General features: G+C 35.2%; 1 long non-coding RNA gene across 2 annotated transcripts in view; it reads right to left on the minus strand.

Moving 5' to 3' along the window:
* Window positions 1–22,600, minus strand: part of LOC129516647 (uncharacterized) — a 147,260-nt gene that overhangs the window by 26,072 nt on the left and 98,588 nt on the right. The window contains exon 2 of one of the 2 annotated variants that reach the window (XR_008665814.1): window positions 13,060–13,149. This is a non-coding gene — a long non-coding RNA (uncharacterized LOC129516647). Of the gene's footprint in view, window positions 1–13,054; window positions 13,150–22,600 lie in introns of both variants that reach the window. The other variant, XR_008665815.1, reaches the window with a different exon arrangement.

Below are 22,600 nucleotides of genomic sequence, written 5' to 3' on the forward strand. Positions count from 1 at the left end.
ACAAAGCATAACATTATAAATGTTCTCAATATGTCTGTCTTCTGTTTTCCTTTCTTTTGAATAAGATAGTAGTCATCTTGAGCTGCCATAAGAAAATACCATAGGCTAGGTGACTTAACCAACAGAAATTTATTTTGTCACAGTCCTGGAGGCTGGAAGTCTGAGATCAGAGTTCCAGAGTTGTTGGGGTTTGATGAGAGCTCTTTCCCTGCCATGCAGGTGGCTGCCTTCTTACTTTGTCCTCACAGGGAGTAAGCTTTCTGGTATCTCTTCTTGTAAGGGCAATAATTCCATGTGAGAGCACTACACTCATGACCTCATCTAAACCTAATTATCCCTCAAAGGCTGCATCTCCAAATACCATTATGTAAGGGGTTAGGTCTTCAACATATGACTTTTAGGGGAATAAACATTAAGTCCATAACAATGTGCACTACTCTTTTCCATTGCTCTGCTCTGCCAAGTCTTGTTAATATCTATGAAAGCATTTGCGCTAAAATCTCAGGCTTGCTTAATACCCAATATGAATTTCAAAAGGCTATATAGGTAAAATATAATTTAAAGCCCTCTTTTACTTACTTATAATAATCATTGGTTACTCCTTCAATATGGTCTTTCTCTGTGTGTGCATGTGCATAACTATGCGCATATGTGACATACTAGAAGAGCAGCAAAATTCAAATGGATACTTCTCTTCTTTCCGCATGCATACCAATTTAAATGATTTTGATTATAGTGGCAAGTCTGACAACAAGTGCTTCCCTAGTCTTCATGAATTTCAACTTATCCCTTGCTAGAAGAACAATACTCTGTCACCAGAAACCAGAGTAGTGAAAAATTGGTATTTTTAATGGAATTTATTTATTTATTTATTTATTTATTTATTTATTTATTTATTTCAGAGAGATTGAGAGAGAGAGAGAGAGAGAGAGCACGAGTGGGGGAGCAGGGAGGGGCAGAAGGAGAGGGAGAAAGAGAACCCTAAGCAGGCTCAGCACAGCCCAATGCTGGACTTGACATGACAACCCTGAGATCATGACCTAAACCAAAATCAAGAGCTGGATGCTTAACCAACTGAACCACTCAGGCACCTCCTAAAAACTGGTATTCTTAAATATGAATAAAATGATCAGCTTCCTTATCCTCATCCTTCTACAAGGTTTTGACTATCAATATGAAGATATGACTACTCCACAGGTGTTTCTAAGACTTTCAGGATTTTTTTCACATGTCTTCAAAGGCAATAAGAGATACATCAAGTTTCTCCCCACCAAATTACTTGTTTCAGCCATCAACCAGGATCAGTGGATGCCACTGCATATTATCAGTCTAGCGGCCACATCTCAGGTTTATGTCTCAAGTTCTTCAACATAAATATAACCATTTAATAAACATCAGCTACATTTTAACACGGGTACTATTTCTTTATTATTTCATTAGCTTGTCTTATCTTACCAATTAGATTGTAAACTCATTTATATCTAGTAAATATTTTAAATTGTAAGAGGCACTTGATGAATAATTAATTAGCCATGTATGTGTTTGGAAAAGTCACATCAATTTAGTGGGGTGCAAAATAAAGTTTATAGGTGAGTTGTAATGATATAAATTTGACATGGGATCCCTCATATAAGCAGTAAAAAAGATTGTAAGTCAGTCAGCCACATGCTTTGCACAATGTAATCACTCAATAAAAGTTAGCTATTGATGTTTATAATAATTGCACCTACCAAAATTAACAATTACTTAGGGGTAAATTTCTTTTAAGAGTAATTATTCGGGATCCCTGGGTGGCGCAGCAGTTTGGCGCCTGCCTTTGGCCCAGGGCGCGATCCTGGAGACCCGGGATCAAATCCCACGTCGGGCTACCGGTGCATGGAGCCTGCTTCTCCCTCTGCCTGTGTCTCTGCCTCTCTCTCTCTCTCTCTGTGTGACTATCATAAATGAATAAAAATTTAAAAAAATTTAAAAAAAGTAATTATTCATTCTTACTATTACTATTTTGTGATTAGATGTTAAACATTCATTAAGACAATATTGTGAAAAGTAACTACAGCCTTGACTCTCTGTTGGGATGTTTAAAGTGGCAGAGGCTGGGAAGTGATATGCTCACAGTGGCAGTTGGGACAGACTGGAAGACAGAGATTGAAGGCAGGCAGTTTGTAAAAGACCTCACTTTTACATGTGGATTTCCCTCTAATACAAATGTCAACAATGCTGTGCAAAAGTGGCAATGCTTGAGAAATTCTGAATCCATAATGAAACATCATCTTTCAACTAATCCACTGTGGCCAGACACACGAAACACCTGCCTGCTTTGTAGATTCTATGCACTCGATTCTATAGTGCTTAAAGCTGAAAATGTCACCATGATTTCCGAGGGAGTTCTTCATGGTTAGGAACTGCTTTAAGTGATTGATTTCCATGTCAGCTTAAAATCTGCTAGCTTTGTCATGTCCCTAATGTAGTTTTAATATTGCTGTTTTTTTTTAAATATATTTAATGTAGTCAGTGTACATACTCAACAAACTTACCTGCAAGTAAGACATTTTCCAATCAAGATTTTAGATTTACTTAAGAAAAAAAGCGTGCAATTCAATTTTAAGAATTTTTTCAGTGTTTCCCGATGACTTTGATGTGGTACGTTTAATTTTATGTAAGCATTGACTCTTCTTTTACCAGAAATAATTGTAAATCAATGGAAGAATTGACATCAGTTTTTTTAAGGTAAAGAGTTGAGTCATGCTTATACAATATAGGCAAGAACCTTCAAACCAAGTAAGCAACATCATAGGAAGTGAAATTTAGGAGGATTTCATTGTCATGATTGCCATGAACCAGCATTAGATTTTCAGTTTCCTTTTATAAGAATTTTATACTATATTTCTTATTTTCCTGTAAAATTCTGTTATATTGACATAAACAAATAAATTCACATTTGAATATTTTATAAGGTTCTTAAATATCTCAAAAAGATAAAATAGAATCAAAGGATGCAGTAAGGTTTTATCTCCCAGGCAAAATTTCCAACACTTGTTTGATAAATATGCAGAAACATGTACATAGCTAATAAAATATGTAGTTTCTTATAGTTATGAGACATGTCCTTATCACTGAGAAGACAATCCATCATTTTACAATTATTGTACTTCATTAAAATCAATAAAGTTTCTCTTTTTGTCAAAACCAGGAAAAATACAAAACTAATATAAAATCTCAGGTATAAAAATCACTTCTAAAAATATATAATTTAATCATCTATTCACTGAACGATTCACCACCAAAAGGGTAAAAGTTTGAAGTTTCAAGTATTCTAGCAAACTGCCCAATGTCACAGGGGTTGTCATGATAGAGCCAATAGTAGCATCTAGTCTTCTATGTATTTGCATTTACTTCAAAGACCACATTTTTCCTGCTGTGCAATCCTGCTTCTCCAAAACCCTAGTGTGTTGGCCAAACACGTGTCATCTTTACATTTAAACATGCATTCTTTAATTTCATGCAAATATTTGTTCAGAAATTTTGAAGAGAACCCCTTAATTTCACAAATATTCATTTGGTATCTACAATATACTAGACACTGTGTAACAGTCAAAAACTGCAAATGATCTTTGTGTTCATGTAGCTTGGCATCTGAAAAAATGATAGCCCCAGGCTGAGTCCTTTAATACACATGACCTCATTTTATCACTCAAGTGAAATATAAATACTAGTGTTCCTTTTTTTTTTTTTTTTTACATTTAAGAATAAGCAACTAAAAATAGTTTCAACTTGCCCAGAGTCACACAGTTCAATGCGTGTAGATCTGAGGCACCTGGGTGGCTCAGTTGGTCAAGCATCTGACTCTCGATTTCAGCTCAGATCATGATCTCAGGGTCATAAAAGCAAGGCCCCAGGGTGGGGGGTGGGGGGAAGAAGTTGTATATCTGGAACCCATTTTTTTTTTTTTTTTACATCTACTCAAGACTTCCTAGGTTCACTGCAATTACAGCTCCTCACCTGCAGCTTCAGCCCCTCCCTAATATCTGAAACAAAAATAATAGAAATAATAGAAACAACACATATAACCATGTTCTCTTCCCAGTTCCATCTTATCTACTTGAATATAGAATCAAGTGAACGTACAAGCTAATTCAATTCATAGCTACTGGGTCCACGTTACCTTCTTATGTCTCTTCCTAGCTTCAGAGCTAACACATAAGACTGAGAGCCAGATCCCTAGATGGCACTGCCCTTATCATGCCACAATTCATGTTTCATAGACATCATGTAAATTCATGAAAGATATTTCCCTGAAAATGAGGTACACTGTATTGATGGATTTATGCTGACCTTTAGCTTTGTTAGACTGCCAAAAGGAGAAATTAAAGAAGAAAAAAAAAAACACCTTATTTTTGCTAGATACACCCAATCAAGAAGCATTCATTGCCCTGAAAGGAGATGACCTGTCATTTTGCCACATTTTGCTTTCAGTGATTCCATGCTGGTTTTGAATAGTTGTTACTTCTCATAAACCATTCTTTAAAAAGTGGTCCTGGATTTGGTCTGAGATCAACATTTAGTCCCCTAATCAATCGTTATAAGGCAGCCTATGTCTTTTCCTCTTCTCCTCTTACTTTCTACATGATTGTTATTACTATTATTAGCTTGAGAAACATTCACTAATATTTTAGCATCTTTTCTTCTCTTTAAAATGCCAAAGATCAGTTACAGTGATCTGTTTCATGGGCAAATTCCTTCACTGTTTTGGGATATATTTCATCTAAGCCGATGAGCTGAACTACTCAGAGTTACTATTAGAACCTTTTTACCCACTTTGAACTTAAATCCCTCTAAACAACATTCATTCTATCCTTTTTAGTTCATGCATCACTCACAATGACAGAGAAGACAAGTAAAATAGAGTTGAGTGGTTTTGCCTTCTTGTTCTCACATATCAACATTCAATCATCAGCTCCAGGAAGCATACCTATCCATCCCTTTTATATATATATATATAATTTTAAAATCCTTTGAATTTATTATATTCTTTTCCTTGGATTGCTTTGCAAAATTCAACTGCCTTGAAACTTCACCATCCTCATGCCTTTTCTCCTGCCTGGTTTTGTCAAATATTATGTTGGTTATACCCTCCTCTTTACAACTTCCCTGCAGAGACTTATCATTTGAACATTTTTATTTTTTTTAATTTTTTAAAAAATGTATTTATTTATTCATGAGAGACACACACACACACACACACAGAGAGAGAGAGAGAGAGAGAGAGAGAGAGGCAGAGACATAGGTAGAGGGAGAAGCAGGCTTCCCGAAGGGAGCTTGATGTGGGACTGGTACTCATATTTGGATCCCAGGATTACACCTTGAGTGGAAGTCAGAGCCTCAACCGCTGAGCCACCCAGGTATCCCTGATAATTTTTAAATAGTGAATTCTGGTTCTTGATTTCCACAAACATTAAAAATTATCATATTTAAAAGCTTAACTATGAATGAGGAGTTTTATTTGGAAAGGGCTGTCAGATTCTATAAGAGAGTCCAGAGTAGTATTGACTTCTGAAAAAGCCCAGATGCTGGTAGGGAGGGAAGGAGGATGAAGTAGGAAGGAGAACCCTCGAAGGGTAAGGAGAAAAGGAACAGAAGCTTTACGGAATATAGGTGTAAGAACAGTCAAGCAGAAGGAACATTTTTAAAAGCTGTGAGATATAAATGTGGGTGTGTGTATTTTCTATGCATCTCTCTAGTGGATATCCTTACCCATTTTCCATGTATCTATCTTGCAACTATCTCGACACATTGATCTTTATTAACTAAAAAGAAGAATTATCTTCCCTTTCAAATCATCCAATTTTCCACAGTCATTTTTAAACAAAGACAGTTTTATTTCCTTGACATACTAACTGCTAATAAGTAAAATATGTTTCTATCCCTTTGCTGTTACTGCTAAATTGCTCATTTTTAATGCAAATAAACATGCGGGTAAAAAGTTTTATCCTTCATGTTGTAAGTTTTTGCACTACATTTCCAATGTAATGTGTTCTAAAATTATTAGAGAACATATTTTGGTAGACACTGGAAACTTACTTTTATTTCATCCCATAAATATATATCTCTAAGTAAATATTTTATTCATGTTATATTTTAACTATGAATATAAATCAATGGATTATAAATAAAATATCTATGCATATGAGACCATATGCATAATTTTGCTTGTATTTTTTAGGTTTTCTTATTTTACTATCAGTCATAACTGCTGAATACATATTAAGCTAAGTATTTCTCAGTTTGTTCACAGGTTATTTGTTTTATTTGTAAAAAGAAAGTTTAATATTTAACTGTCAGTTAAAATACTGATGTTGTCTAACACTGAACCACATTTCAGAAAAAAAATTATCAGTAAAATAGGAAATAAATATTTTTTCTGAATTCTTAAAACTTTGTAATCCCAGGTTTTGGCTAGAGGTTTAGAAACAGTTAAGCATAATTAAAAGAATCACTCTTTGTCATGGCTATTGGTCTCTATCGTAGGGAGAAATTCTGCTGCCTTTGCTTGGGGTGGGTATTTTCATTGGCTTACCTGTTGTTAAATTTGATTTCAAAAGGCGCCAACTAAAGTGTTGCCTGATTTGGTACATTTGAAACTGTAGTTTTGGATCATGATAATGATGGGATATTAGAAATCCATCAATCCTGAACTCAAAAGTTACTTAGGCAGTAAATTTACCAGGAGGCTAGAATTCTAAGCTCCTTTAGTGATCTTAACCCTCAGGTGGAAACATCTCTAGGTGTATGTTCTACCTGTGTTTGTTTTTAAAATAATTTTGGGGAAGTTATTTCTTCTTTCCCATCTTGAAAGTGTTTCTTAGCTACTAGTCTAAGTCTTTTGCCATGGCATTTCTGAGGACATGTAGGAAAATGAAGAACCTTGATTGGCCACTGCCCAGTTTGAATGCCATTTGTTGCAGGAATATTATAGATATAATCCTCATTTGGGGTGAGAAGTTGAATCATAGAATCTCCAACACCCAGGAGTCCTCCTAAGACTATAATGTTTAATATATGTGAAGAAAAAGTGGAGTTCAGCATATGTGGGGAAGGTAGAAAAAAATATGAGGTTAGAAGCCGTTATTATATAGTTTAATAATGATCATCATTACGCACCCCATACCAGTTTACCATCATTCTAGTTCTAGGAAGCTGTTATGAACACTGGCTCTTGAGGAGCCCAATTTTCTTCTCAAACAGACTTTACCAGGGGCAGAGAGAAAGTACCATTTCCAACATCCCTCTGTGTCCAAGAAGCCATCCTGTCTCTGTTTCTTTTCTATCAGAAACAGACTAAAGTTATTTTTCCCCCAAGATCTTTCACTAAACCCCAAACTTTTGAGAAATATGGCTAAACAAGATGACCATAAAGGTATCTAACCTATTATGATTCTAAAAACCCTTTCTTCTCTCCAAGTTTAAGTCCATGCACCCTGGAGTGGAGAGAGTCAAGCTCATTATGTCGTTTATCCCAGGTAACTATAAAAAGTGGGAACTTCTAAGTTTCACACCCAACTATTAGCTACTTTTCTATCTTTACTACTGTGAGTATAATTGGATTTGAATGAACAGGAGAAATATAAGAACAGTCTCTATATGGGGTAGCTGAAAAATTCAATAACCTGAATCCAGTGTGAGCACTGTAAATATATACTTTGTTAAAAATAATAAAAATATTATGGAACATATAACAAATTCCTACTAATGTCAATATTCTATAAATCAATCTTTACATCACTGTTTAATATATATCTCTCCTAACTGTAACTCTATAATTTTATTTGATGTATTTTCTCTGCTATTTTTTTTCTTTTGGTCCTCTTAAAAAATGTTTTGAGCTCATCACTAACATGTAAGCCTTTAATACATGACTACTGACTGAGGTTATTGACAAAAAGAAGGAATGAAATAAATGGCATGACTACAAAATCTAATTTTTAAATATAATTCAAACTATTTAAGTCATTTCAAGTTTAAAAACCCAACAATTTATATATCAGAGTACTAAGAGATAGAGATTTTTATCTTTCCTAACTATTTAAAGGAAAAGACCATTTTCCTATACAAGAATAATCATACTTGAGATTCCATACCGTCGTACCTACATCTAAATCATTTTCATCCTTAATAATTTCTTTTTTTCAATATGTAAATTGCTTAAGATGCTTTATTTTTAAGTACAACATCAAAGACAAAAGTGTTCGCCCTTTTCTCATACCTCTGGCTATAATCTGTCTTCTTTGTCTAATAAGATTTTAATCTGTCCTTGCCTTGAAAACACCATTGACACTAGGTTCTTAAAATGTATAAATATGTCATTATTGCCAAAAGCGATGAATATATTTCAAACCCAATCTGACCTAATCTCCCCCGGTATTTGAAATTGAAGCCCACTCTAATTTTTTGGCACTATTATCTATTATCTGTGTCTCTTGGCTGCCATCTTATCTTTTTCTTGGATTTTCCTTTCCATTTAGGAGTTCTCTGACTATACAGATTTTTTTTCACTCTTTTAACTATTGGTTTTTTTCTTCTATCTTTCGATCATCTCTTTTCATCTAATTTCAGTTTACACTCTTATTGAAAAAATTCCTTTAATTCGTGACTTCAGTCATCCATAAACCAATGATTTCCAAATCTGGAACTCCAAACAAACCTTCTATTTGAACTCAGGCATTGTATTTTCATCCCTTTAATGGATAGCTCTGTATATGTATGCATAATGATATCGTAGGCTTATAGTACAAAATGAACTCAAAGCCCCATTACATCTTCTTGGGTGAATGTTTCTTCCATTTTTATGATCATATTAATGAAAAGAACTCAATTAAATTTGTTTTCCTCTCCTTATTACTTAAACACAGTTAAAATATTTTTTGCATTTTTTTATTGGAGTTCGATTTGCCAACATATAGCATAACACCCAGTGCTCGTCCCATCAAGTGCCCCCCTCAGTGCCCCTCACCCAGTCACCCCAACCCCCAGCCCACCTCCCTTTCCACTACGCCTTGTTCGTTTCCCAGAGTTAGGTGTCTCTCATGTTCTGTCTCCTTCTCTTATATTTCCCACTCATTTTTTTCTCCTTTCCTCTGTTATCCCTTTCACTATTTTTTATATTCTTCAAATTAATGAGAGCATATAATGTTTGTCCTTCTCCGATCGACTTATTTCTCAGCATAATACCCTCCAGTTGCATCCATGTTGAAGCACATGGTGGGTATTTCTTGTTTCTAATGGCTGAGTAATATTCCATTGTATACATAGACCACATCTTCTTTATCCATCATCTTTCGATGGGCACCGAGGCTCCTTTCACAGTTTGGCTATTGTGGACATGGCTGCTATAAACATCGGGGTGCAGGTGTCTCTGCGTTTCACTGCATCTGTATCTTTGGGGTAAATCCCCAGTAGTGCAATTGCTGGGTCGTAGGGCAGGTCTATTTTTAACTCTTTGAGGACCCTCCACACCATTTTCCAGAATGGCTGCACCAGTTCACATTCTCACCAACAGTTCAAGAGGGTTCTCCTTTCTCCACATCCTCTCCAACATTTGTGGTTTCCTGCCTTGTTAGTTTTCCCCATTCTCACTGGTGTGAGGTGGTATCTCATTGTGGTTTTGATTTGTATTTCCCTGATGGCAAGTGATGCAGAGCATTTTCTCATGTGCACGTTGGCCATGTCTATGTCTTATTTGGTGAAATTTCTGTTCATGCCTTTTGCCCGTATCGTGATTGGATTGTTTGTTTTTCTGCTGTTGAGTTTAATAAGTTCTTTATAGATCTTGGATACTAGCCCTTTATCTGATACGTCATTTGCTAATATCTTCTCCCATTCTGTAGGTTGTCTTTGAGTTTTGTTGACTGTTTATTTTGTTGTGCAGAAGCTTTTAATCTTGATTAAGTCCCAATAGTTCATTTTTGCTTTTGTTTCCCTTGCATTCATAGATGTATCTTGCAAGAAGTTGCTGTGGCCAAGTTCAAAAAGGGTGTTGCCTGTGTTCTCCTCCAGGATTCTGATGGAATCTTGTCTCACATTTAGATCTTTCATCCATTTTGAGTTTTTCTTTGTGTATGGTGTAAAAGAATGGTCTAGTTTCATCCTTCTGCATGTGGATATCCAATTTTCCCAGCACCATTTATTGAAGAGACTGTCCTTTCCTGCTTTGTTGGATATTAGTTGACCATAAAGTTCAGGGTCCACTTCTGGGTTCTCTATTCTGTTTCATTGATCTATGTGTCTGTTTTTGTGCCAGTACCACACTGTCTTGATGATCACAGCTTTGTAGTACAACTTGAAATCCAGCATTGTGATGCCCCGGCTCTAATTTTCTTTTTCAGTACTCCCTTGGCTATTTGGGGTCTTTTCTGATTCCACACAAATCTTATTTGTTTCAACTCTCTGAAGAAAGTCCATGGTATTTTGATAGGGATTGCATTGAATGTGTAAATTGCCCTGGGTAACACTGACATTTCCACAATATTAATTCTTCCAATCCATGAGCGTGGAATATTTTTCCATCTCTTAGAAACACAGTTAAAACATATATTTCAGCCTTCCTTGCTTTTAGCTGTAGTCAGAGAACTGTGTTCCAATGGTTGTAATAGGAGAGGAAGTAATATATTCTATTTAAAAATATGGCCTAAAATATTCCCCATCTTTTGTTCTAATTTTCTTTCAGCGAGAAGGAAACTTGAGACAAAACTGATTGTTATAAATTGAAACGAGAAAAATCTTGTTGAATCTTTGTTGAAGAGAGCTGTCCCACACAATTCCATTTTATGAAGAAGAAATAACCTTCTATTGTACTTACACCATTAGTCATTTGGAGGATTTCACTAATTTAAATGCCCTAAAATACCGAGGTGGGTAAGCCCAAAACCTGGATGTCATTGTGGACTTCTGCATTTTTCCGATCAACTCAGTCATGTAGAGATAGGCAAATATGTGCATGTGTACACACACATTATCTATCTATCATCTATCTATCTATCTATCTATCTATCTATCTATCTATCTATCTATCCAACCATCCATTCCATTCCATTTTTCCTTTTAGGTCCCCACCATCATTTAATTCAGGTATCCATCTCTCCTTACCTAAAAATTTTCAATGAACTCTTAATAAGTTTCCCTAAATATAGCTTCACCCTTAGTTATCTTTATCTCTGCTCAAACTTACATACAAGGTAATGCTTCATAATTAAATGCTTTTTAACTCACCTATTTGAAATATTTTAATTACTGTCATTTTTTATTTATATAATATTAAATGAGTTCTATGATTCATATGTTTCTAGATGAGCATATAAATGAGCATAATCCCTAATTTTAAGGTAGAATTAGACATATAAATATAACTATAAGAACACAGACCTTCTCCCCTTGTGCGTAGGATAAAAGTCAACCCCTTGACATGGCAAAGAAGGACTTAGTGAATTTCTAGAAGATATTAAACAGATGTTTTGAGAACATTTGGGAGAAAAAGCAATGATCATTAGGAACCAGCATGGGCTTACAAAGTATAACTTCTTTTTGATAGAGTTGTTAGACTGGCAAATTAGGTGAATTTTATAGACAAACTTTGTTGATTTCAGCAATGCTTTGTGTGTCCTCAGTAAAGTTCTTTCACTAATATCCTAGGAAGAATTTGGGAAAATACTAGTTGGAAGGCAAAATATCAGAATGTCATCTGACAGATACATAATTAATGTACTTCATATGTTTGTTAGTAAGTTCTTCCCACCAGCTCCTTTTGGAAAGTTTAATGATGTGTTTGAAATCATAAAAGATAAGCTAATACAAATTTAAATTCAAAAAAGCTGATTAAAATAATTAAAGACATTAAATGAAAGAACCTCAATTCAGAAAACTGTTTCATTATACTAGGCTTAAATCAACAAAGATGATGAAGTATCTAAAATATATTTTTAAAGGGGTGCCTGAGTGGCTCAGTTGTTTAAGCATCTGCCTTGGGCTTGGGTCATGATCTCAGGACCCTGGGATCAAGCCTTACATCGAGCCCACATCAAGCCCCGTATCAGGCTCCCTGGCAAGATGGAGTCTGCTTCTCCCTCTCCCTCTGCCTGCAGTTCCCTTTGCTTGTGCTCTTTCTCTTTCTGTCAACTATATAAATAAACTTTTTAAAAAATAAAGTAAGATAGATTTACTGTAAAACTTCTTCCCAGGCATTGCACTAGACAAAATATAAATTTTCTTCTCAATGCTTTAATGGATGCATGAATTAGGAATTCATATTGTGCCTCCATCTTTAGATGAAAAATTCTAAGTTCCCACAAATTAGAGGTCACAATTAAAGCCACCCATCCCTTAAAGTTGTAAAATTAGATTTGGGACATAGTCTCGTTACTATAAAGAACTCGATATTACCATCAGCTAGCACTACATTTCTGCTGGTATTTAATTAGAATATGTTTTAAATTATGTGCTTTATGTGTCCATATTCAAGTAATTCACATCACCAGCACAGCACTGCAGAAATGTGACTAAGCAACAACCATATGAAAAATAAAATGACAGCAGTTTAGGTGACTATAACTTCAAATAGTGGAGATCGAATCCACTAGGAAATCTTTAGTTTCATGTAATTGAAAACCCAGCTCAAACTGGCTTAAACCAAAAGAAAATCTATTATCTCACCTAGAATGAAATCCATAAGTAGGTGGCTCCAGGCTAGGTGTGATAAATGACTCAGTGATATTCCCATGGTCTGAGCTCCTTGCTAGCTCTTCTTGTTTTTTTCTTACACTGTAACCTCAGTGTTCAAGTTTTGCCTGACCTGTTTTCAGGTAAAGAAGACTGGAGAGATTATAGGCATAGTTTTAGGCAGTTCCAGACATTCTTCATTTATGAAAACAAACATTTATTTTAGTGTCCTTTATTTTAGGGTCCCCTTCTCAGGGAAGAGGAATCCTTTCCCAGAAGACCGGAATAAGTCAGAATTGACTTAAATGGTCATTCTTACACCACAAAAAGAACTAGATCAAAATATTACCTTACATCAAATATGATTTGCCCCTGGAGCTGGAGATGGTGTCACCCTGCTTTAAGTTTTTCTGGGGAAAGTGGAGGACAGCCAATCAGTCTGTGCTAGAAAGAAGAAGAAAAACAGAATGTTTAACAACCAAAATGTTGGCTACAACATCAACATACTATCAATTACTTCCCCCCAAATTCAGTCCCATGTGCTATGCACTTTTGATTGTAAACCAAATGCTTTGAGGTGTCTGTAACTATATGACTTTTTTTTTAATTTTTACTTCATATCCGGTCAACATATTTTTGAGATCTGGCTCCCAAATTCTTCTTAATCAAATACATAAATGAGCATTACTAAAGTGAACAGCAGTTGTGTGAAGAACTAATGTTTTGGGAGAGAGGGAATGGGCAGTATTAATCAATGTAAATCAATTTCCCTATGATTAAAAATTATGCCTTCACTTTGGAAGCCATGATTAAGAAACACACCTTATTGCTATTGTTATTTCTATTATTATTATTTCACCATCGCCCTCTTCAGTCATAAAACCCTCAGCCTTCTTCCCTTTCTAAGCATCTTCCCCCATGAGCAGTCAAATTTCCTGGAGCACTGTCCCCAGCTCCTACCTATTAAACACTGATGCCAAAATTCAGTATGTCTTGCCAAAACCCTAACTCTCTTATTAGAAGAAACAACATTCCTTTAAAGGCTGTTTAGCACCTCTCTCTTTTTACTTGGATATGCAATACTCAACATTACTATCTGATATTGTATATGAGAGTATATCTTCCAAATACATAAGATATTCTCTTGAAGAGGAAGCCTAAGGAAAATTAGTTTCCCTGAGATTTGGTATTTTCCAGTTCACATCAGTGGGACTATGTTTGTTACTGGACACCACAATTTAAAAAGACACCATCTATGTCAGTGAGGCTTGTGGAAGTTACCCCAACTGCTAAGAAAAGCAAATGAAATGAAGATGAAATGACTAATAGAAGAAAAACATTATTTTCAAATATTTGAAAAACTTGAAAGGCAGAAAATGCAGAGAATGAAATGTAAATCATTTTTAATTAAATATAAATATCCTTCACTTTAGGACAATTTTTATATGGATATACAAATATAAAGACAAAACGCAGGCAATAGGGATGCCTGGGTGGCTTAGTGGATGAGCATCTGCCTTCAGCTCAGGATGAAATCTGGGGTCCTAGGATCATGTTTCCCTCTGCCTGTGTCTCTGCCTGTCTCTCTCTGTGTCTCTCATGAATAAATAAATAAAACCTTAAATAACAACAACAACAAAAAAAAAAAAAAACTGTAGGCAACAACTTTTCAAACTTAGGCATTTTCTAACGTCTAATGTGAAAATTTTTCATGTAATTATATATTTTTAAGAGTATGCCTTTAATCAAAGAGGTTTTGAGCGTGGGAATAATGTAATCAAAATTTTTCATTATTAATATTAAACTAGGACTAGTCTGTGTAATGGATTTGATTATAGAAAAACTGAAGACAATAGGACCGGTTGTCACTGTGCCTTCCAAAATGGTAGACAAGTAGTTTGCATGTGACTTTTGAGCACTTGAAATGTTACCAGCAGCATTAAGAAACTAAATTTTTAATTGGATTGAATTTAATTGACTCAAATTTGAATACCCATATGTGGTTAGAAGCTAGCGTTTTGAACAATAGAGATCTAGCACCTTTCCATCACTGCAGAAAGTTCTACTGGATAGTCCTGATTTGATAGACATGAGAAAAACACAGACAACAGTGATGGGTTTGTGACAGAAAAGGAACTAATTCTCACAGAAATCATTTAAAAGAAAGGGTCGATGAGTTTTTAAAACTGACTGACAATGAAATTTGAATGAATGAAGAAGTTTCCCAGCTAGTGGTCTCTGATGCCTGAAAAGAAAATCTTTAAAATATACACCTTTAAGCTACTTAGGAAAAGGTAAATGCACACATTTTTAAAAAATAATTTTCATATATGCAGTAGCAATAGTAAACCTGTAATAGTATAATTATTTAACAGTCAGTGCTTACTGCATTTGAGCTACTGTAGTAGCACTTACTATGCTGTTTTATTTAATCCTCAACGTAACATTATGATGTAATACTAGTGAAATATTACTATTAACCCATTGTGAGTATTCAGAAACAAAGATTTAGAAAAAGTTAAATATCATCTAGAATATTACACAAATAGGAAATGAGAGAGCAGGAATTTCAACTCTCATCTATCCAACACTGGCATCCACATTAAAAAAAAAGGTTTCATTTATTTACTTATTCATTTGAGAGAGAGAGAGAGAGAGTGGGACAGGGGGAGCACAAGCAGGGGAAGGGTTACAGGGAAAGGAAGAAGCAGGCTCCCCATTGAGCAGGGAGCCCAAAGTGGGACTCACTCCCAGGACTCTAGGATTATGACCTGAATGGAAGGCAGATGCTTAACTGACTGAGCCACCCGGACACCCCGGCATCCACATTTTTAATTGTTAGGCTTCACTGCCTTGTGTTCTACTGGGTGCTGCCTGAAATGTCTTACCTAGCATATTCTTTCTTCAGTATTTACTAGTGTGAGAGGCAGCTGCCATTGAAGGATGTGCAGTGCTGTGATCAGGACAGATATTTCAAAATCTATAACAAATTTGATATTCTTATATTTTCTTTTCTTTTCTATTCTTATATTTTCTGAATACATGGCCAAAGAACTTGTATTTTGCATGCTAAATGTTCATTATGAACTTACTGAGGCAAAACTAAGTCCTATAATTAATATGAATTGTAAATTAAAATATACAGTATTAATATTATGGTAATTATTATAAAATAAATTGTATTTTAAGTCACATGGTAACAATTTTATTTCTTTTTTAATATTTTATTTATTTATTCATGAGAGACACACAGAGAGAGAGAGAGAGAGAGAGAGAGGGAGAGAGAGGCAGAGACACATGCAGAGGAGGAAGCAGGCTCCACGCAGGAAGCCTGAGGTGGGATTCGATCCAGGGTCTCCAGGATCACTCCCTGGGCTGAAAGCGGTGCTAAACCACTGAGCCACCCGGGCTGCCCAACAATTTTATTTCTTGTGAGTAAAATCTGAGAACTATAAAGCTTATGTGTCAATAAATGTATCATTGTGGCTATACAGTCTAGATTTTTATTTTTAATTTCCAATCTCCTAATGTTTTTACCCCAACTCAGGAAATTATTCAAACTTATCACTATTTCTATTCCAACCCCAGAATGTCCTGCACATGTTAATATGTAATTTGAATTAATAATTTATTACACACTTGCCTTGTGAAAAGAATAAAACATTTTGCAATTACAACAAAATGAAATGATTAAAGCTAAAATGTGTTTCTATTTCCCTTGGCTCTTAGTAATGGAAAGAGAGGACACCTTGAAAGAAATCCACTGACTTCTTTGTCTTTTCTTCTCTGCTAGCAAGCAGCTGTTTAGAACATAATCTACAGGATTTGCACCTCTCAGAAAGCTTGTTTCAAAACAAAAATCTGTTTCACATGATTATTAAAAAATGTGTTTGGTTGGCAGAAACTTCTATTATTTGGAGACAAACCCGAGTGTATAAAGAGCAATTCATGTTCAAAGAAAAGAGGCAAATGAGATGTTTGTGGAAGATATTAGAGACATTATTGATACTTTCCTTTCTGATACTGTCCTCAGAAAAAGAGATCACTTTTCCACATCATAACCAGAGCTACAAAAACTATATTAGAAGGAAGCATTGTAAAATTGGTAACATTTGCTAGCAAAAAGAAGGAACCAAGGGGCTTTGAGACTCTTTGGAGAAATTATGCTTGTTTGGAATTGGTAGCAAGAACATTATGGATAGAGAGGTCCTCAAAGGGAGGGAAATGTTTGAAGAGAAAGAATAAGGAGGAATTAAAAGTGAGAAAGCTTTATAGCAGCAATGACCACAATAGCCAAACTGTGGAAGGAGCCTCGGTGTCCATCGAAAGATGAATGGATAAAGAAGATGTGGTCTATGTATACGATGGAATATTCCTCAGCCATTAGAAACGACAAATACCCACCATTTGCTTTGACATGGATGGAACTGGAGGGTGTTATGCTGAGTGAAATAAGTCAACTGGAAAAGGACAAACATTATATGGTCTCATTCCTTTGGGGAATATAAAAATTAGTGAAAGGGAATAAAGGGAAAGGAGAGAGGATGAATGAAAATATCAGTGAGGCTGACAAAACATGAGAGACACCTAACTCTTGGAAACGAGCAAGGGGTAGTGGAAGGGGAGGTGGGCAAGGGGTTGGGATGACTGGGTGATGGGCACTGAGGGGGGCCCTTGGCACGATGAGCACTGGGTGTTATGCTAAATGTTAGCAAATTGAACTCCAATAAAAAAATTAAAAAAAAATAAATTCAATTAAAAAAAAAAAAAACAGTTGAGAGGCCCCTGGGTGGCCAGTGGTTGAGCATCTGCCTTTGGCTCAGGTCCTGATCCCAAGGTCCTGGGATGGAGTCCCGCATCAGACTCCCCTGCATGAAGCCTGCTTCTCCCTCTGTGGGTGTCTCTGCCTCTCTCATGAATCAAAAAATAAAACCTTAAAAAATAAAAGTGAGAAAGCATGCATGTGGGTCTTATCCTGAAGACTTAAGTCCTTGTACTTATGGGTACATACATACAAGGTAGAACCAGGCCTAACTTGTCTACTCATCCAACTTTGGTACAATTTCAGGATGCTTAGGGTAATAAATATTTCAACTTATATTACTGTTCACTAGTGAAAATTAAAATTATTTTTTCAAACCTGAGATACAGCAAGAGTATGTGACTTGGCATTCTTTTTTAGGTTTGAGAATCTTCTGATAGTTTCTTGGAAGAAAAAAATTTGTAGTTGGTGTCTCCACTAGTTAGCCCTTTTCTGACAGTGTTAAAAAATAAAATTTATTTGCTCAGTGTATTTGATCAGAAGCCACAAATGCGTTCTATATTATTTGTTGCTTACTATCTAGTTTGTTAAGAGCCACAGGTTCATAAGCTTATTATTTCTGATTAATGATCCACAGGTTGCCTGGGATGGTAACCTCAGGTGATGGCTCCCAGATGTCATGACTTAAGTTAACTCATATGATAAAGGTAGGATAGTTTCTTATCCTGCAGTACAAACATCCTGGGCCTATGCTTATGCAAACAATTACTTCATGAGTATTTAAGTTCTTTCCCTACAAATTTTTGTTAATTGCCTCATGATTTAGTCTTCTTGCTGGTCCTATTGTTAGTAAAACCTTTACACGTGCTTAAGATCAATTTGTCTAAGACATTTGATTTAAGAGAGGGTATTCCATATGGGTTCATGAAGAACAACTCCAGAATAATTCTCCAGAGACATCAGAAGAGACATTGGCTGCACCTTCAGTGAAGATTTGGTGGCAAGAAAAAAACCTCCTACAAGCTGACCATCCAGTCATCACTCTATCTGACAACCTGACCAACAGGCTTGTCCATTTCTGTATATGCATGCCACAGGACTAGGATTCTCACAAACTACAGTATGCCCAGTGAAATTTAAATTTCAGATACAGCATTATTTGACTATAATGTATGGGATATAATTAAATTTAAAAAGCATTTGCTGGGGCAGCCTGGATGGCTCAGTGGTTTAGTGCCGCCTTCAGCCCGGGGCCTGATCCTGGAGACCCGGGATTGAGTCCCCTGTCGGGCTCCCTGCATTGAGCCTGCTTCTCCCTCTGCCTGTGTCTCTGTGCCTCTCTGTCTCTCATAAATAAATAAACCTTTTAAAATAAATAAATAAAAAATAAAAAGTATTTGCTGTTTATCTAAAATTCAAATTTAACTGGCATGGTCTAGTTACAGATCAGAGAAGGAAGTAGCCTGGAAACTGGTTATATAACTTGCCTAATAATCTTTCAAGAATAGAAATGACATCCTTTAAAACATTTAATTTGGAGAAATAAGTAGGAAGAGGTGGAGCTAGAGACCCTAGCAAAAAGAGAGGCACTATAAAAGTAGGAAGAAAACTACAGACATAAGAATTGGTTACTTTCTTTTTGGAGGGATTCAGCTCTTCTAAGGACTCTATATATAGAGTTCTCAAGCATGGACCTTGCAACACTAGGTGGTATTGGCTCACATCTCATCAAAAATAAACAACAAACAAATAACAATTCCCTTTATTAATCTATATACTAACTTTGAAAATAAAGGTATTCATATAATTTCATGTGAAATTAACTTGGGACTGAAATTTAAAGTTTTTCCTCTTATTAACTGGGCAAAATATATCATATTATCTAATCTCTCCAAAACTCACTTTTCTCCTCTTAAATCAGCAAAATAATCCTGCTCACCTAAGGGCTGTGAGGAGTTTTCATATAAGTAAGATACTCAATTCAGTACCCGAATTATATTAATCACTCCATACAGTTTAGTATCGCTAAGACAATGTAAGTAAAATGTGTAAATAAAATTGTATGTCGGTAATTATTTTTTATCTAAATAGATGCATTCAAGACAAGTACATTTTGCTTTACCACAGTATTCTTTACCCTTAGAGCAGAGTTCTGAGACACAGTAAATATAAAAAAATAAATATATTCAGATTAATTCACTTTAAGCATACAACTTACTGTCCTATAACAATTTAGAACCAATTTCTACTATCTACATCAGATCTTCAGAATTTTGACTTCAGACCTAGAAAAGTTATTTCCATGAAGCTATATTTTAATTTATATATCATTATTACAGATTTTGATTTTCTTGTGGTTGGATTGAATTTTAATTGATTAACCTATGATGTAAGATGCAACTAAGTATCAACATGTTATAAATAAAAATTCTAAGGCATATAATATGTATGTAATATATAAATAAATGTATAACAATTATATAAAATAATTTTATGTTTAACTTTTCTTTCCTTATAGGAGTTTATAGCTACCTTCTCATAAGCTATTGTGAACATGAAATTATTACTTTTGATTTCCAGATTAAAAAGAAAATAATTATGAAAATGATTATATAGCAAGCTTTAACTAAATTATTGCTAAAGCTATTATTTTAATAGCATAATGTTAGTTTTCATTATTCACAATTAAAGAGGGAATATATTAGTGAAATAAAGCAATCCTTGCCTCCAAATTTCCACATTTAACATTGTTGTTGCCAGCATTTGTCTTTATGTCAACCATAACTCAGTGACTAAAAAAGATAAAGGAACTTTCTCTCTCCTCCTAACAGAAACCAACTTCTAAATTAAAGCTACTTCTCATATACAGTCTCTTCACAATAGGAATTGATGATCTATTATTTCACTGGATTTGGGACTTTTGACAAGAAGATCTGGTGATTCAGAGAATTAAACTGTGTGTGGATGAGCAAGATTAAATTCTGTACAAAAACAAAAAGAAAGAGCTAGAGAGAAATTCATATTGATATTGGACAAATGTTTTGATGAAGCCTTAGGAAAAAAGAATAGACACTAATCAAAGTAAGTATCATTCATGCACTATATTCAATGCAACCAAGAACAGATGTGAAAGGCTGATGCTAGAGAAATAATGAATAATGAAGTTGTTCAATGCCAACTCTCATTTTACCTAATTATTACTGGTTCTTTGATTGAATTATAGACGAGAAAAGTGCATTTGTAAAGCACTAAATATATTCCAATTATTGAATCCACATGAATCTATCACCAAACATGATCCACCACTAGTATTTGGGTTACCTACAAAGAGGCTGAATCAGAATGCCAGATTGTTAAAAAAAAAAAAAAACTCTACTTAATAAAAAGCTGTATTTATTAAAAAATAATAATTGTCACTGTAGTTGAGCACTATTTATGCAGCTGGTCAATGTGCCCAAAGCTTTATTTTTATTTTCTTGTTTATTTTTTCAGAAACACCAAGGTAGATATCATTGTCATTTCCATTTGATAGATAAGAAAACTAGTTTAAAGAACTTAACTAAATTACTAAATCTCATAAGACCAATAAGTGGAAGAGCCAGGATTGATCTATCTATATTTATCTCTCTCTCTGTTTCTCTGTCTCTCCAAAAACTCCTATGATGAAGACTCTGTCTAGTCAATATGTCATCATGATCTGACTCAATTCTTCATCAGTAAAATAAAGTAAATAGTGATACTCAGCCCTGGGCATTATTTTGGTACCAAATTAGAAAATGTTTGAAATCTGAAAACTGAAAACTGACACTACTATTTACAATTGCACCCAAAAGCATAAGATGCCTAGGAATAAACCTAACCAAAGTGATCTATCTTTATAGGATAGGTAAAGGATCTATACCCTAAAAACTACAGAACACTTCTAAAAGAAATTGAGGAAGACACAAAGAGATGGAAAAATATTCCATGCTCATGGATTGGAAGAATTAATATTGTGAAAATGTCAATGTTTCCCAGGGCAATTTACACGTTTATTGCAATCCCTATCAAAATACCATGGACTTTCTTCAGAGAGTTGGAACAAATTATTTTAAGATTTGTGTGGAATCAGAAAAGACCCCAAATAGCCAGGGGAATTTTAAAAAAGAAAACCATAGCTGGGGGCATCACAATGCCAGATTTCAGGTTGTATTACAAAGTTGTGATCATCAAGACAGTGTGGTACTGGCACAAAAACAGACACATAGATCAATGGAACAGAATAGAGAACCCAGAAGTGGACCCTGAACTTTATGGTCAACTAATATTCGACAAAGGAGAAAAGACTATCCACTGGAAGAAAGACAGTCTCTTCAATAAATGGTGCTGGGAAAATTGGACATCCACATGCAGAAGAATGAAACTAGACCACTCTCTTGCACCATACACAAATATAAACTCAAAATGGATGAAAGATCTAAATGTGAGACAAGATTCCATCAAAATCCTAGAGGAGAACACAGGCAACACCCTTTTTGAACTGGGCCACAGTAACTTCTTGCAAGATACATCCACGAAGGTAAGAGAAACAAAAGCAAAAAATGAACTATTGGGACTTCATCAAGATAAGAAGCTTTTGCACAGCAAAGGATACAGTCAACGAAACTAAAAGACAACCTACAGAATGGGAGAAGATATTTGCAAATGACGTATCAGATAAAGGGCTAGTTTCCAAGATCTATAAAGAACTCAACAGCAAAGAAACAAACAATTCAATCATGAAATGGGCAAAAGACATGAAGAGAAATCTCACAGAGGAAGACATAGACATGGCCAACAAGCACATGAGAAAATGCTCTGCATCACTTGCCATCAGGGAAATACAAATCAAAACCATATTGTAGATATTTTTTACTATTAACAAGTAGAATGTTCACACACTGGGTTTATTTTATTTTTAAAAAATATTTATTTATTTATGATAGACAGAGAGAGAGAGAGAGAGAGAGAGAGAGAGACAGGAGGAGGGAGAAGCAGAGAAGCAGGCTCCATGCCGGAAGCCTGACGTGGGACTCGATCCAGGACTCCGGGATCGAGCCCTGGGCCAAAGGCAGGCGCCAAACTGCTGAGCCACCCAGGGATCCCCAACACACT

Source organism: Nyctereutes procyonoides, unplaced genomic scaffold (assembly GCF_905146905.1).
Source record: "Nyctereutes procyonoides isolate TBG_1078 unplaced genomic scaffold, NYPRO_anot_genome, whole genome shotgun sequence".
Classification (NCBI taxonomy): domain Eukaryota; kingdom Metazoa; phylum Chordata; class Mammalia; order Carnivora; family Canidae; genus Nyctereutes; species Nyctereutes procyonoides.